Consider the following 11,125-nt stretch of genomic DNA (forward strand, 5'->3'; position numbering starts at 1 on the left):
TAAGAAAACAATCCAACTTACAGTCGCATCAACAAGAATACCTAGGAATAAATTTAATGAATGAGGTGAAAGATCTGTACATTGAAAACTACAGACACTGATAAAGAAGACACAAATAAATTGAATGATATTCCATTCTCATGGGTTAGAAGAATTAACATTAAAATGTTCATACTATTCAAAGCAATCTACAGATTCATTGCAGTCCCTATTAAAATCCCAAAGGCATTTTTCACAGAACTAGAAAAAACAATTCTAATAATTGTATGGAACCACAAAAGACTCTGGATAGCCAAAGTGATCTTGAGAAAGAACAAAACTGGAGACATCACACTTTCTAATTTCAAAAAAAAAAAAAAAAAACTACAGAGATCTAGTAATCAAAACAGTGTGGTATTAGATTAAAACAGACACAAATCAATGGAACAGAATCGAGTGTCCAGAAATGAACCCAAACATATGACAAAAGAGCCTGTATACATTGGGGAAGGAACAGTCTGTTCAACAAATGGTGTTGGGAAAACTGGACAGCTACATGTAAAAGAATAAAACTAGACCACTTTCTTATACCATTTACAAAACTAACTCAAAACAAATTAAAAAAACTGGCATGAAAGACCTGAAATCATAACGCTCCTAGAAGAAAACATAAGACAGTAAGTTTCTTGACATCAATCTTAGTTATATATTTTTGGATCTTCAAAGGCAAGGGAAACAAAAATGAACAAGGGACTACGTCAAACTAAAAAGCCTCTGCATAGTGAAGGAAACCATCAACACACAAAAAGTCAGTCCTACTGAATGGGAGGTTTGTGCAAATCATATATTCGATGAGGGGTTAATATCCAAAGTATATTAAAAAATCCGACAACTCAACAACAACAGAAAACAATCCAATTAAATAGGTAGAAGACTTGAGTAGACATTTTTCCAAAGAAGACATAGTTCAATAGGCACAGGAAATGATGTTCAACATCACTGATTATCAGGAAGATGCAAATCAAAACCACAATGAGATATCACTTCACACATGTTAGAAGACAAACCATAAGAGACTCTTAGCAATAATCGCACCTCAGATAAACCTCATTGGCTACAATACTGCCACTGTGTAAAGCTCATAAGAGACTCTTAATTGTAGGAAACAAACTGAGGGTTGCTGGAGGGGAGGGTGTTGGGGGATGGGGTAACTGGGTGATGGACATTGGGGAAAGTAGGTGTTAAAAATGAGCACTGGGTACTATATAAGACTGATGACTCACAGACCTGTACCCCTGAAACAAATAATATATTATATGTTAATTAAAAAAAAAAGAATGGTTATTCTCAGACAACAAATGTTGGTGAGGATGTGGAGAAAAGAGAACCCTTGTACACTGTTGGTGGGAATGTAAATTAGCGTAAATTATGAAATAATTTTAAAAATTGCTATTCCACTGCTGAGAATTTATCCAAAGAATATGAAAACACTAATTCAAAAAGATATATGTACTTCTGTGTTCATAGCAGCATTGTTTACAATAGCCAACATATGAAAAGAAGCTAAATGTTAATTGATGGATGAATGGATAAAGATGTGATATATACATATATATACATCTAAAAGGGCGTATTACTTTTTCATTTCACTTAGCGTAATACCACCAAGGTCCATCCATCTTGCTGTTTGCAACAACTTGGATGGACCTTGGTGGTATTACGCTAAGTGAAATAACTCAGATGGAAAAAAAATTCTTTGTGATTTCACTTTTATGTAGAATCTAAAAAGAAACCAACAACAAATGAACAAACAAAGCAAACTGATGAATATTCATAATCTTTTCTAGATAAAAGGAAAGGAGGGAATATCCTTATTTCATGATTCTTTAATGCAAAAACTATAAGAACTTTAATAAAGTTAGGAACCTAGGTATTCTCCTATGTTATAAAATAATTCAAAAGAAGTTTTAACCTACGTAACAATCTTTGTTAGGATAATGAAAATTATTTCCTTATACATATTTGAAATACATAGTCATATTATTCAAGACTGATTTGTGTCTATCATCTTAAAGAAAAAAAGGCCGGGGTGCCTGGGTGGCTCAGTCGTTAAGTGTCTGCCTTTGGCTCAGGTCATGATCCTGGGGTCCTGGGATCAAGCCCCACATCGGGCTCCCTGCTCCGCGGGAAGCCTGCTTCTCCCTCTCCCACTCCCCCTGCTTGTGTTCCCTCTCTCACTGTGTCTCTCTCTGTCAAATAAATAAAATCTTTAAAAAAAAAAAAAGGCCAATATAATTTTTATTGGATTTTAGTAAATTTTTATATAAGTGGTCAGAAGTACAGAGAGCTATATACTTCCATTGAGTTAAAGATCTTTTTTTATATTATTTTATTTTTTATTGTATTTTATCTTATTTTATTATGTTGTTAGTCACCATACAATACATCACCATTTTTTGATTCAGTGATTCATGATTCATTGTTTTTGTTCAACGCCCAGTGCTCCATGCAGTACATGCCCTCCTTAATACTCATCACCGGGCTAACCCATCCGCCCACCCCCTTCCCCTCTAAAACCCTCAGTTTGTTTCTCAGAGTCCATAGTCTCTCAAGGTTCATCTCTCCTTCTGATTTCCCCCCCTTTATTTTTCCCTTCCTTCTCCTAATGTCCTCCATGCTATTCCTTATGTTCCACAAATAAGTGAAACCATATGATACTTGACTTTCTCTTGCTTGACTTATTTCATTTAGCATAATCTCCTCCAATCCCATCCATGCTAGTATAAAAGTTGGGTATTCATCCTTTCTGATGGCTGAGTAATATTCCATTGTATATACGGACCACATCTTCTTTATGCATTCGTCTGTTGAAGGGCATCTCGGCTCTTTTCACAGTTTGGCTATTGCGGACTTGCTGCTGTGAACATTGGGGTGCATATGGCCCTTCTTTTCATGACATCTGTGTCTTTGGGGTAAATACCCAGTAGTGCAATTGCTGGGTCATAGGGTAGCTCTATTTTTAATTTTTTGAGGAATCTCCACACTGTTTTCCAAAGTGACTCTACCACCTTGCATTCCCACCAACAGTGTAAGAGGGTTCCCCTTTCTCCACAATCTCTCCAACATTTGTTGTTTCTTGCCTTGTCAATTTTTGCCATTCTAACTGGTGTAAGGTGGTATCTCATTGTGGTTTTGATTTGAATTTCCCTGATGGCTAATGATGATGAACATTTTTTCATGTGTCTGTTAGCCATTTGTATGTCTTCTTCAGAGAAGTGCCTGTTCATGTCTTCTGCCTATTTTTTGACTTGATTATTTGTTTTTTGGGTGTTGAGTTTGAGAAGTTCTTTATAGATCATGGATACCAGCCCTTTATTTGTAGTGTCATTTGCAAATATCTTTTCCCATTCTGTGGGTTACCTCTTTGTTTTGTTGACTTTCCTTTGCTGTGCAGAAGCTTTCTATCTTGATGAAGTCCCAAAAGTTTATTTTTGCTTTTGTTTCACTAGCCTTTGGAGATGTATCTTGAAAGAAGTTGCTGTGGCCTATCTCAAAGAGGTTACTGCCTATGTTCTCCTCTAGGATTTTGATGGATTCCTGTTATCCCTGGGATACAAGTGTGGTTCAACATTCACAGATCAATCAGTGTGATAGAATACATTAATAAGAGGAGAGAGAAGAACCATAGGGTCCTCTCAATTGATGCAGAAAAAGCATTTGACAAAATACAGCATCCTTTCCTGATTAAAACTCTTCAGAGTATAGGGATAGAGGGAACATTCCTCAAGTTCATAAAATCTATCTATGAAAAACCCACAGCGAATATCATCCTCAATGGAGGAAAGCTGAGAGCCTTTCCCTTAAGATCAGGAATGCATCAAGGATGCCCACTCTTGCCACTGTTGTTCAACATAGAACTAGAAGTCCTAGCAACAGCAATCAGACAACAAAAAGAAATAAAAGGTATTCAAATTGGCAAAGAAGAAGTCAAACTCTCTCTTTTCGCAGATGACATGATACTTTATTTTTGGGAAAACCCAAAAGACTCCATCCCCAAATTACTAGAACTCATACAGCAATTCAGTAATATGGCAGGATACAAAATCAATGCACAGAAATCAGTTGCTTTCTTATGCACTAACAATGCAACTGTAGAAAGAGAAATTAGAGAATCAGTTCCATTTATAGTAGCACCAAAAACCATAAGATACCTCGGAATAAACCTAACCAAAGAGGTAAAGGATTTATACTCTAGGAACTACAGAACACTCATGAAAGAAATTGAAGAAGACACAAAAAGATGGAAATACATTCCATGCTCATGGATTGGAAGAATAAACATTGTTAAAATGTCTGTGCTACCCAGAGCAATCTATACCTTCAACGCCATCCTGATCTAAATTCCAAGACATTTTTCGAAGTGCTGGAACAAACAATCATAAAATTTGTATGGAATCAGAAAAGACCCCAAATCACCAAGGAAATGTTGAAAGAGAAAAACAAAGCTGGGGGCATCACGTTGCCCGATTTCAAGCTATTTTACAAAGCAGTGATCACCAAGACAGTGTGGTACTGGCACAAAAACAGACATACAGACCAATGGAACAGAATAGAGAACCCAGATATGGACCCTCAACTCTATGGTCAAATAATCTTTAACAACGCAGGAAAAAACATGCAATGGAAAAAAAACAGTCTCTTCAATAAATGGTGCTGGGAAAATTGGACAGCTATATACAGAAGAATGAAACTCGACCATTCTCTAATATCATTCACAAAGATAAACTCAAAATGGATGAAAGACTTCAATGTGAGGGTTAAAGATCTTTTGATGATAAATATCTAAGAGTGCAAAGTACACTGGTTTGGGATTTAAGAACCAGGTAAAAATTTTGGTGCAAACTACCTGTGACCTTAGACAAATAAGCTAATTTCTTAGAGCCAGTGTTTCTTCATCTGTCCAGTGAGGGCATTGGGCTTAAAAATCTTTAAGACTCCTAGAAAATATGATGAAATTCAAGTTGTCTTTCCATTCTACCTTATTGAGAGAGGCAAATGGCAAGATGTAGAGAGATTTTTCTAGGCATTGAGTTGCCACAATTATTAGCACCCCATGAAAGCTATCCTATAAATGATATTATTGATTTCCTTTGTACAGCGATGCTGACAAGTGGGCCTTGAGAGACAGTATGAGTTCACAAACTCGTGGTTTATTAACCCAGTTGTTACTCAGCTGGTGGGAAAACAGGCAGGCACTGAAGGCAACACATTCTCTAGGTGACAATCTCAAGGCACCTACTTAGACTTAAACCCTTCTCTGGATATTCTAAGACATTTTTCTCTGCCCATGATCCTCCCATACTTCCATACACAGTTATTTTTCTTTTGTTGTCAGAAGATGTCAAAACTATGGAGTCTCTTCATTTTTATTATGCCAGTGTCTTCAGGTAACTTGCTGACAGCCACCTGTTAAAACTGACTAATGTTCACTGATTTCAGATATTTTATTTTGAACTAAGTGACACAGTATTTCCAAACATATCAGGACCATGTGGTTATACATTTTCCTTAATGATACCTCTAACCAAAAATATTTGATCTACTCTTTAACTTAATCCTTTTTCCAACTTCAGTATAGTAGATTTACCTCCAACCAATACCATGTATCACACTCTTTTTCTGGAAGAAATTGCAAAAACCTTAATATCAGTCTTTTTAAGTAGTGGTAGTAGTAATTGTATGGTGTGTATTTTAACTCATTTTACCAGCTTACACTAGAGACTCTTCCATAATCGGAATACACATGACTAAATTGCCTTCCTCAGACAAATTTTCTTTTCTAATGACATGCCATGTTCGCACTGTTTTCATCAATGATCTCAGCCTCTGTCTGTGGGAGGTGATAGACATGCGGATGCCAAAAACAGCTGTGTGAGGGATGCTTTCAGAGGAGTACATTTAAAGCTAAGGAAATGAGATGATTTTGGCTATGCTCTTTTCCTGCATCCTGCAGCCTTGCCTTGGGGATTTCTAGGGGAAAACAGTTTCACCATGGTTCATAAACCATTGTGATGAGACGCGTGTGATACCTATGTTCATTCCAGATGCCTATTAAATGATCCGTAGAGGAAACCTAGGGTGGAAATTCATGCATATATGTAAACATTAGTTTGTCTTCTTGTTTGTTTTCTAGGTGATTTCTGAGTGATTTTTAGATGTTGTTACTTTACCCACAATAATTAAGGTACTTCTTATATTCATTTGGTGGCCAAGTTATCATGGTAGTCTGTACCTCATCACTGTTCAAGGGACAAAGGCCTCTCCCCCTGGCCAGACATCTGTCAGTGTACCTTTAAAAAACATATTTAATAAGCAGTCCACAGTTCACATATCTGATATACATTTTACACTAAAAGGATTAAAACTGAAGTCTAAACAACTGTCTTATTGACATGGAGGTTCTGCTTTCATCCCAGGAATAATTACTAATGCCCTTTCTGCTATTTCAAATATAGATGACTGCTGTTCTATGGTAGCAAAATACAATCCCAACCAAAATGCATTCTTTTCTTTTTTTTTTTTTATTCTTATGTTAATCCCCATACATCATTAGTTTTAGATGTAGTGTTCCATGATTCATTGTTTATGCATAACACCCAGTGCTCCATGCAGAATGTGCCCTCCTCAATACCCACCACCAGGCTAACCCATCCTCCCACTCCCCTCCCCTCTAGAACCCTCAGTTTGTTTTTCAGAGTCCATCGTCTCTCATGGTTTTTCTACCCCTCCGATTTCCACCGCTTCATTCTTCCCCTCCTGCTACCTTCTTCTTCTTCTTCTTTTTTTTTTTCTTAACATGTATTGCATTACTTGTTTCAGAGGTACAGATCTGAGAGTCAACAGTCTTGCACAATTCACAGCGCTTACCAGAGCAATACCCTCCCCAGTGTCTATCACCCAGTCACCCCATCCCTCCCACCCCACCCCCCAATCCAGCAACCCTCAGTTGTTTCCTGCGATTAAGAATTCCTCATATGAGATCATATGATACATGTCTTTCTCTGTTTGACTTATTTCGCTCAACATAATACCCTCCAGTTCCATCCACGTGGTTGCAAATGGCAAGATCTCATTCCTTTTGATGGCTGCATAATATTCCATTGTGTATATATATACCACATCTTCTTTATCCATTCATCTGTCGATGGACATCTTGGCTCTTTCCACAGTTTGGCTATTGTGGACATTGCTGCTATAAACATCGGGGTGCATGTACCCTTTCGGATCCCTACTTTTGTATCTTTGGGGTAAATACCCAGTAGTGCAATTGCTGGATCATATGGTAGCTCTATTTTCAACTTTTTGAGGAACCTCCATACTGTTTTCCAGAGTTGGCTGTACCAACAGTGTAGGAGGGTTCCCCTTTCTCTGCATCCCCACCAATATCTGTTGTTTCCTGACTTGTTAATTTTAGCCATTCTGACTGGTGTGAGGCGGTATCTCATTGAGGTTTTGATTTGGATTTCCCTGATGCCGAGCGATATTGAGCACTTTTTCATGTGTCTGTTGGCCATTTGGATGTCTTCTTTGGAAAAATGTCTGTTCATGTCTTCTGCCCATTTCTTCATTGGATTCTTTGTTCTTTGGGTGTTGAGTTTGATGAGTTCTTTATAGATTTTGGATACTAGCCCTTTATCTGATATGTCATTTGCAAATATCTTCTCCCATTCTGTTGGTTGTCTTTTGGTTTTGTTGACTGTTTCCTTTGCTGTGCAAAAGCTTTTTATCTTGATGAAGTCCCAGTAGTTCATTTTTGCCCTTGCTTCCCTTGCCTTTGGCGATGTTTCTAGGAAGAAGTTGCTGCGGCTGAGGTTGAAGAGGTTGCTGCCTGTGTTCTCCTTTAGGATTTTGATGGACTCCTGTCTCACATTGAGGTCTTTCAACCATTTGGAGTCTATTTATGTGTGTGGTGTAAGGAAATGGTCCAGTTTCATTCTTCTGCATGTGGCTATCCAGTTTTCCCAACACCATTTGTTGAAGAGACTGTCTTTTTTCCATTGGACATTCTTTCCTGCTTTGTCAAAGATGAGTTAACCATAGAGTTGAGGGTCCATTTCTGGGCTCTCTATTCTGTTCCATTGATCTATGTGTCTGTTTTTGTGCCAGTACTATACTGTCTTGATGATGACAGCTTTGTAATAGAGCTGGAAGTCCGGAATTGTGATGCCACCAGCTTTGCTTTTCTTTTTCCACATTCCTCTGGCTATGCAGGGTCTTTTCTGGTTCCATACAAATTTTAGGATGATTTGTTCCATTTCTTTGAAAAAAGTGGATGGTATTTTGATGGGGATTGCATTGAATGTGTAGATTGCTCTAGGTAGCATTGACATCTTCACAATATTTGTTCTTCCAATCCATGAGCATGGAACGTTTTTCCATTTCTTTGTGTCTTCCTCAATTTCTTTCGTGAGTATTTTATAGTTTTCTGAGTACAAATCCTTTGTCTCTTTGGTTAGATTTATTCCTAGGTACCTTATGGTTTTGGGTGCAATTGTAAATGGGATCGACTCCTTAATTTCTCTTTCTTCTATCTTGTTGTTGGTGTATAGGAATGCCACTGATTTCTGTGCATTGATTTTATATCCTGCCACTTTGCTGAATTCCTGTATGAGTTCTAGCAGTTTTGGGGTGGAGTCTTTGGGGTTTTCCACATAAAGTATCATATCATCTGCAAACAGAGTTTGACTTCTTCTTTGCTGATTTGGATGCCTTTGATTTCTTTTTGTTGTCTGATTGCTGTGGCTAGGACTTCCAATACTATGTTGAATAGCAGTGGTGATAGTGGACATCCCTGCCGCGTTCCTGACCTTAGGGGGAAAGCTCTCAGTTTTTCCCCATTGAGAATGATATTCGCTGTAGGTTTTTCATAGATGGCTTTTATGATATTGAGGTATGTACCCTCTATGCCTATACTCTGAAGAGTTTTGATCAAGAAAGGATGCTATACTTTGTCAAATGCTTTTTCTGCATCTATTGAGAGGATCATATGGTTCTTGTTCTTTCTTTTGTTAATGTATTGCATCACATTGATTGATTTGCGGATGTTGAATCAACCTTGCAGCCCAGGGATAAATCCCACTTGGTCGTGGTGAATAATCCTTTTAATGTACTGTTGGATCCTATTGGCTAGTATTTTGGTGAGAATTTTTGCATCCGTGTTCATCAGGGATATTGGTCTGTAGTTCTCCTTTTTGATGGGGTCTTTGTCTGGTTTTGGGATCAAGGTAATGCTGGCCTCATAAAATGAGTTTGGAAGTTTTCCTTCCATTTCTATTTTTGGAACAGTTTCAGAAGAATAGGTATTAATTCTTCTTGAAATGTTTGGTAGAATTCCCCTGGGAAGCCATCTGGCCCTGGGCTTTTGTTTGTTGGGAGATTTTTGATGACTGCTTCAATTTCCTTCGTGGTTATAGGTCTGTTCAGGTTTTCTATTTCTTCCTGGTTCAGTTTTGGTAGTTGATACATCTCTAGGAATGCATCCATTTCTTCCAGGTTATCTAATTTGCTGGCATAGAGTTGCTCATAATATGTTTATAATTGTTTGTATTTCTTTGGTGTTGGTTGTGATCTCTCCTCTTTCATTCATGATTTTGTTGATTTGGGTCATTTCTCTTTTCTTTTTGATAAGTCTGGCCAGGGGTTTATCAATCTTGTTAATTCTTTCAAAGAACCAGCTCCTAGTTTCGTTGATCTGTTCTACTGTTCTTTTTGTTTCTATTTCATTGATTTCTGCTCTGATCTTTATTATTTCTCTTCTCCTGCTGGGTTTAGGTTTTATTTGCTGTTCTTTCTCCAGCTCCTTTAGATGTAGGGTTAGGTTGTGTACTTGAGACCTTTCTTGTTTCTTGAGAAAGACTTGTATTGCTATATACTTTCCTCTTAGGACTGCCTTTGCTGCATCCCAAAGATTTTGAATAGTTGTGTTTTCATTTTCATTGGTTTCCATGTATTTTTTTAATTCTTCTTTAATTTCCTGGTTGACCCATTCATTCTTCAGTAGGATGCTCTTTAGCCTCCATGTATTTGAGTTCTTTCCGACTTTCCTCTTGTGATTGAGTTCTAGTTTCAAGGCCTTGTGGTCTGAAAATAGGCAGGGAATGATCCCAATCTTTTGGTACCGGTTGAGACCTGATTTATGACCTAGGTTGTGATCTATTCTGGAGAATGTTCCGGGGACTAGAGAAGAATGTGTATTCCGTTGCTTTGGGATGGAATGTTCTGAATATGTCTGAAGTCTATTTGGTCCAGTGTGTCATTTAAAGTCTTTATTTCCTTGTTGATCTTTTGCTTAGACGATCTGTCCATTTCAGTGAGGGGGGTGTTAAAGTCCCCCACTATTATTGTATTGTTGTCGATGTGTTTCTTTGCTTTTGTTATTAATTGCCTTATATAATTGGCTGCTCCCATGTTAGGGGCATAGATATTTACAATTGTTAGATCTTCTTGTTGGATGGACCCTTTAAGGAAGATATAGTGTCCTTCCTCATCTCTTATTACAGTCTCTGGTTTAAAATCTAATTTGTCTGATATAAGGATTGCCACCCCAGCTTTCTTTTGGTGTCCGTTAGCATGGTAAATGGTTTTCCACCCCCTCACTTTCAATCTGGGGGTGTATTTGGTTCTAAAATGAGTCTCTTGCAGACAGCATATCGATGGGTCTTGTTTTTTAATCCAGTCTGATAGCCTGTGTCTTTTGATTGGGGCATTTAGCCCATTTACATTCAGGGTAACTATTGAAAGATATGAATTTAGTGCCATTGTATTGCCTGTAAGGTGACTGTTACTGTATATTGTCTGTGTTCCTTTCTAGTCTATGCTGCTTTTAGGGTCTCTCTTTGCTTAGAGGACCCCTTTCAAGATTTCTTGTAGGGCTGGTTTTGTGTTTGCAAATTCCTTTAGTTTTTGTTTGTCCTGGAAGCTTTTTATCTCTCCTTCAATTTTCAGTGACAGCCTAGCTGGATATAGTATTCTTGGCTGCCTATTGTTCTCATTTAGTGCTCTGAATATATTCTGCCAGTCCTTTCTGGCCTGCCAAGTCTCTGTGGATAGGTCTGTTGCCAATCTAATGTTTCTACCATTGTAGGTT

At 37.8% G+C, this 11,125-nt stretch overlaps 1 pseudogene; it reads right to left on the reverse strand.

Moving 5' to 3' along the window:
* Positions 1-991: 991 nt before the first annotated feature.
* On the reverse strand, positions 992-1,119 carry LOC118017657 (annotated as a pseudogene).
* Positions 1,120-11,125: the final 10,006 nt, after the last annotated feature.

The sequence above is a fragment of the Mirounga leonina genome, unplaced genomic scaffold (assembly GCF_011800145.1).
Source record: "Mirounga leonina isolate KUSES-001 unplaced genomic scaffold, KU_Mleo_1.0 Mir_104, whole genome shotgun sequence".
In the NCBI taxonomy this organism is placed as follows: domain Eukaryota; kingdom Metazoa; phylum Chordata; class Mammalia; order Carnivora; family Phocidae; genus Mirounga; species Mirounga leonina.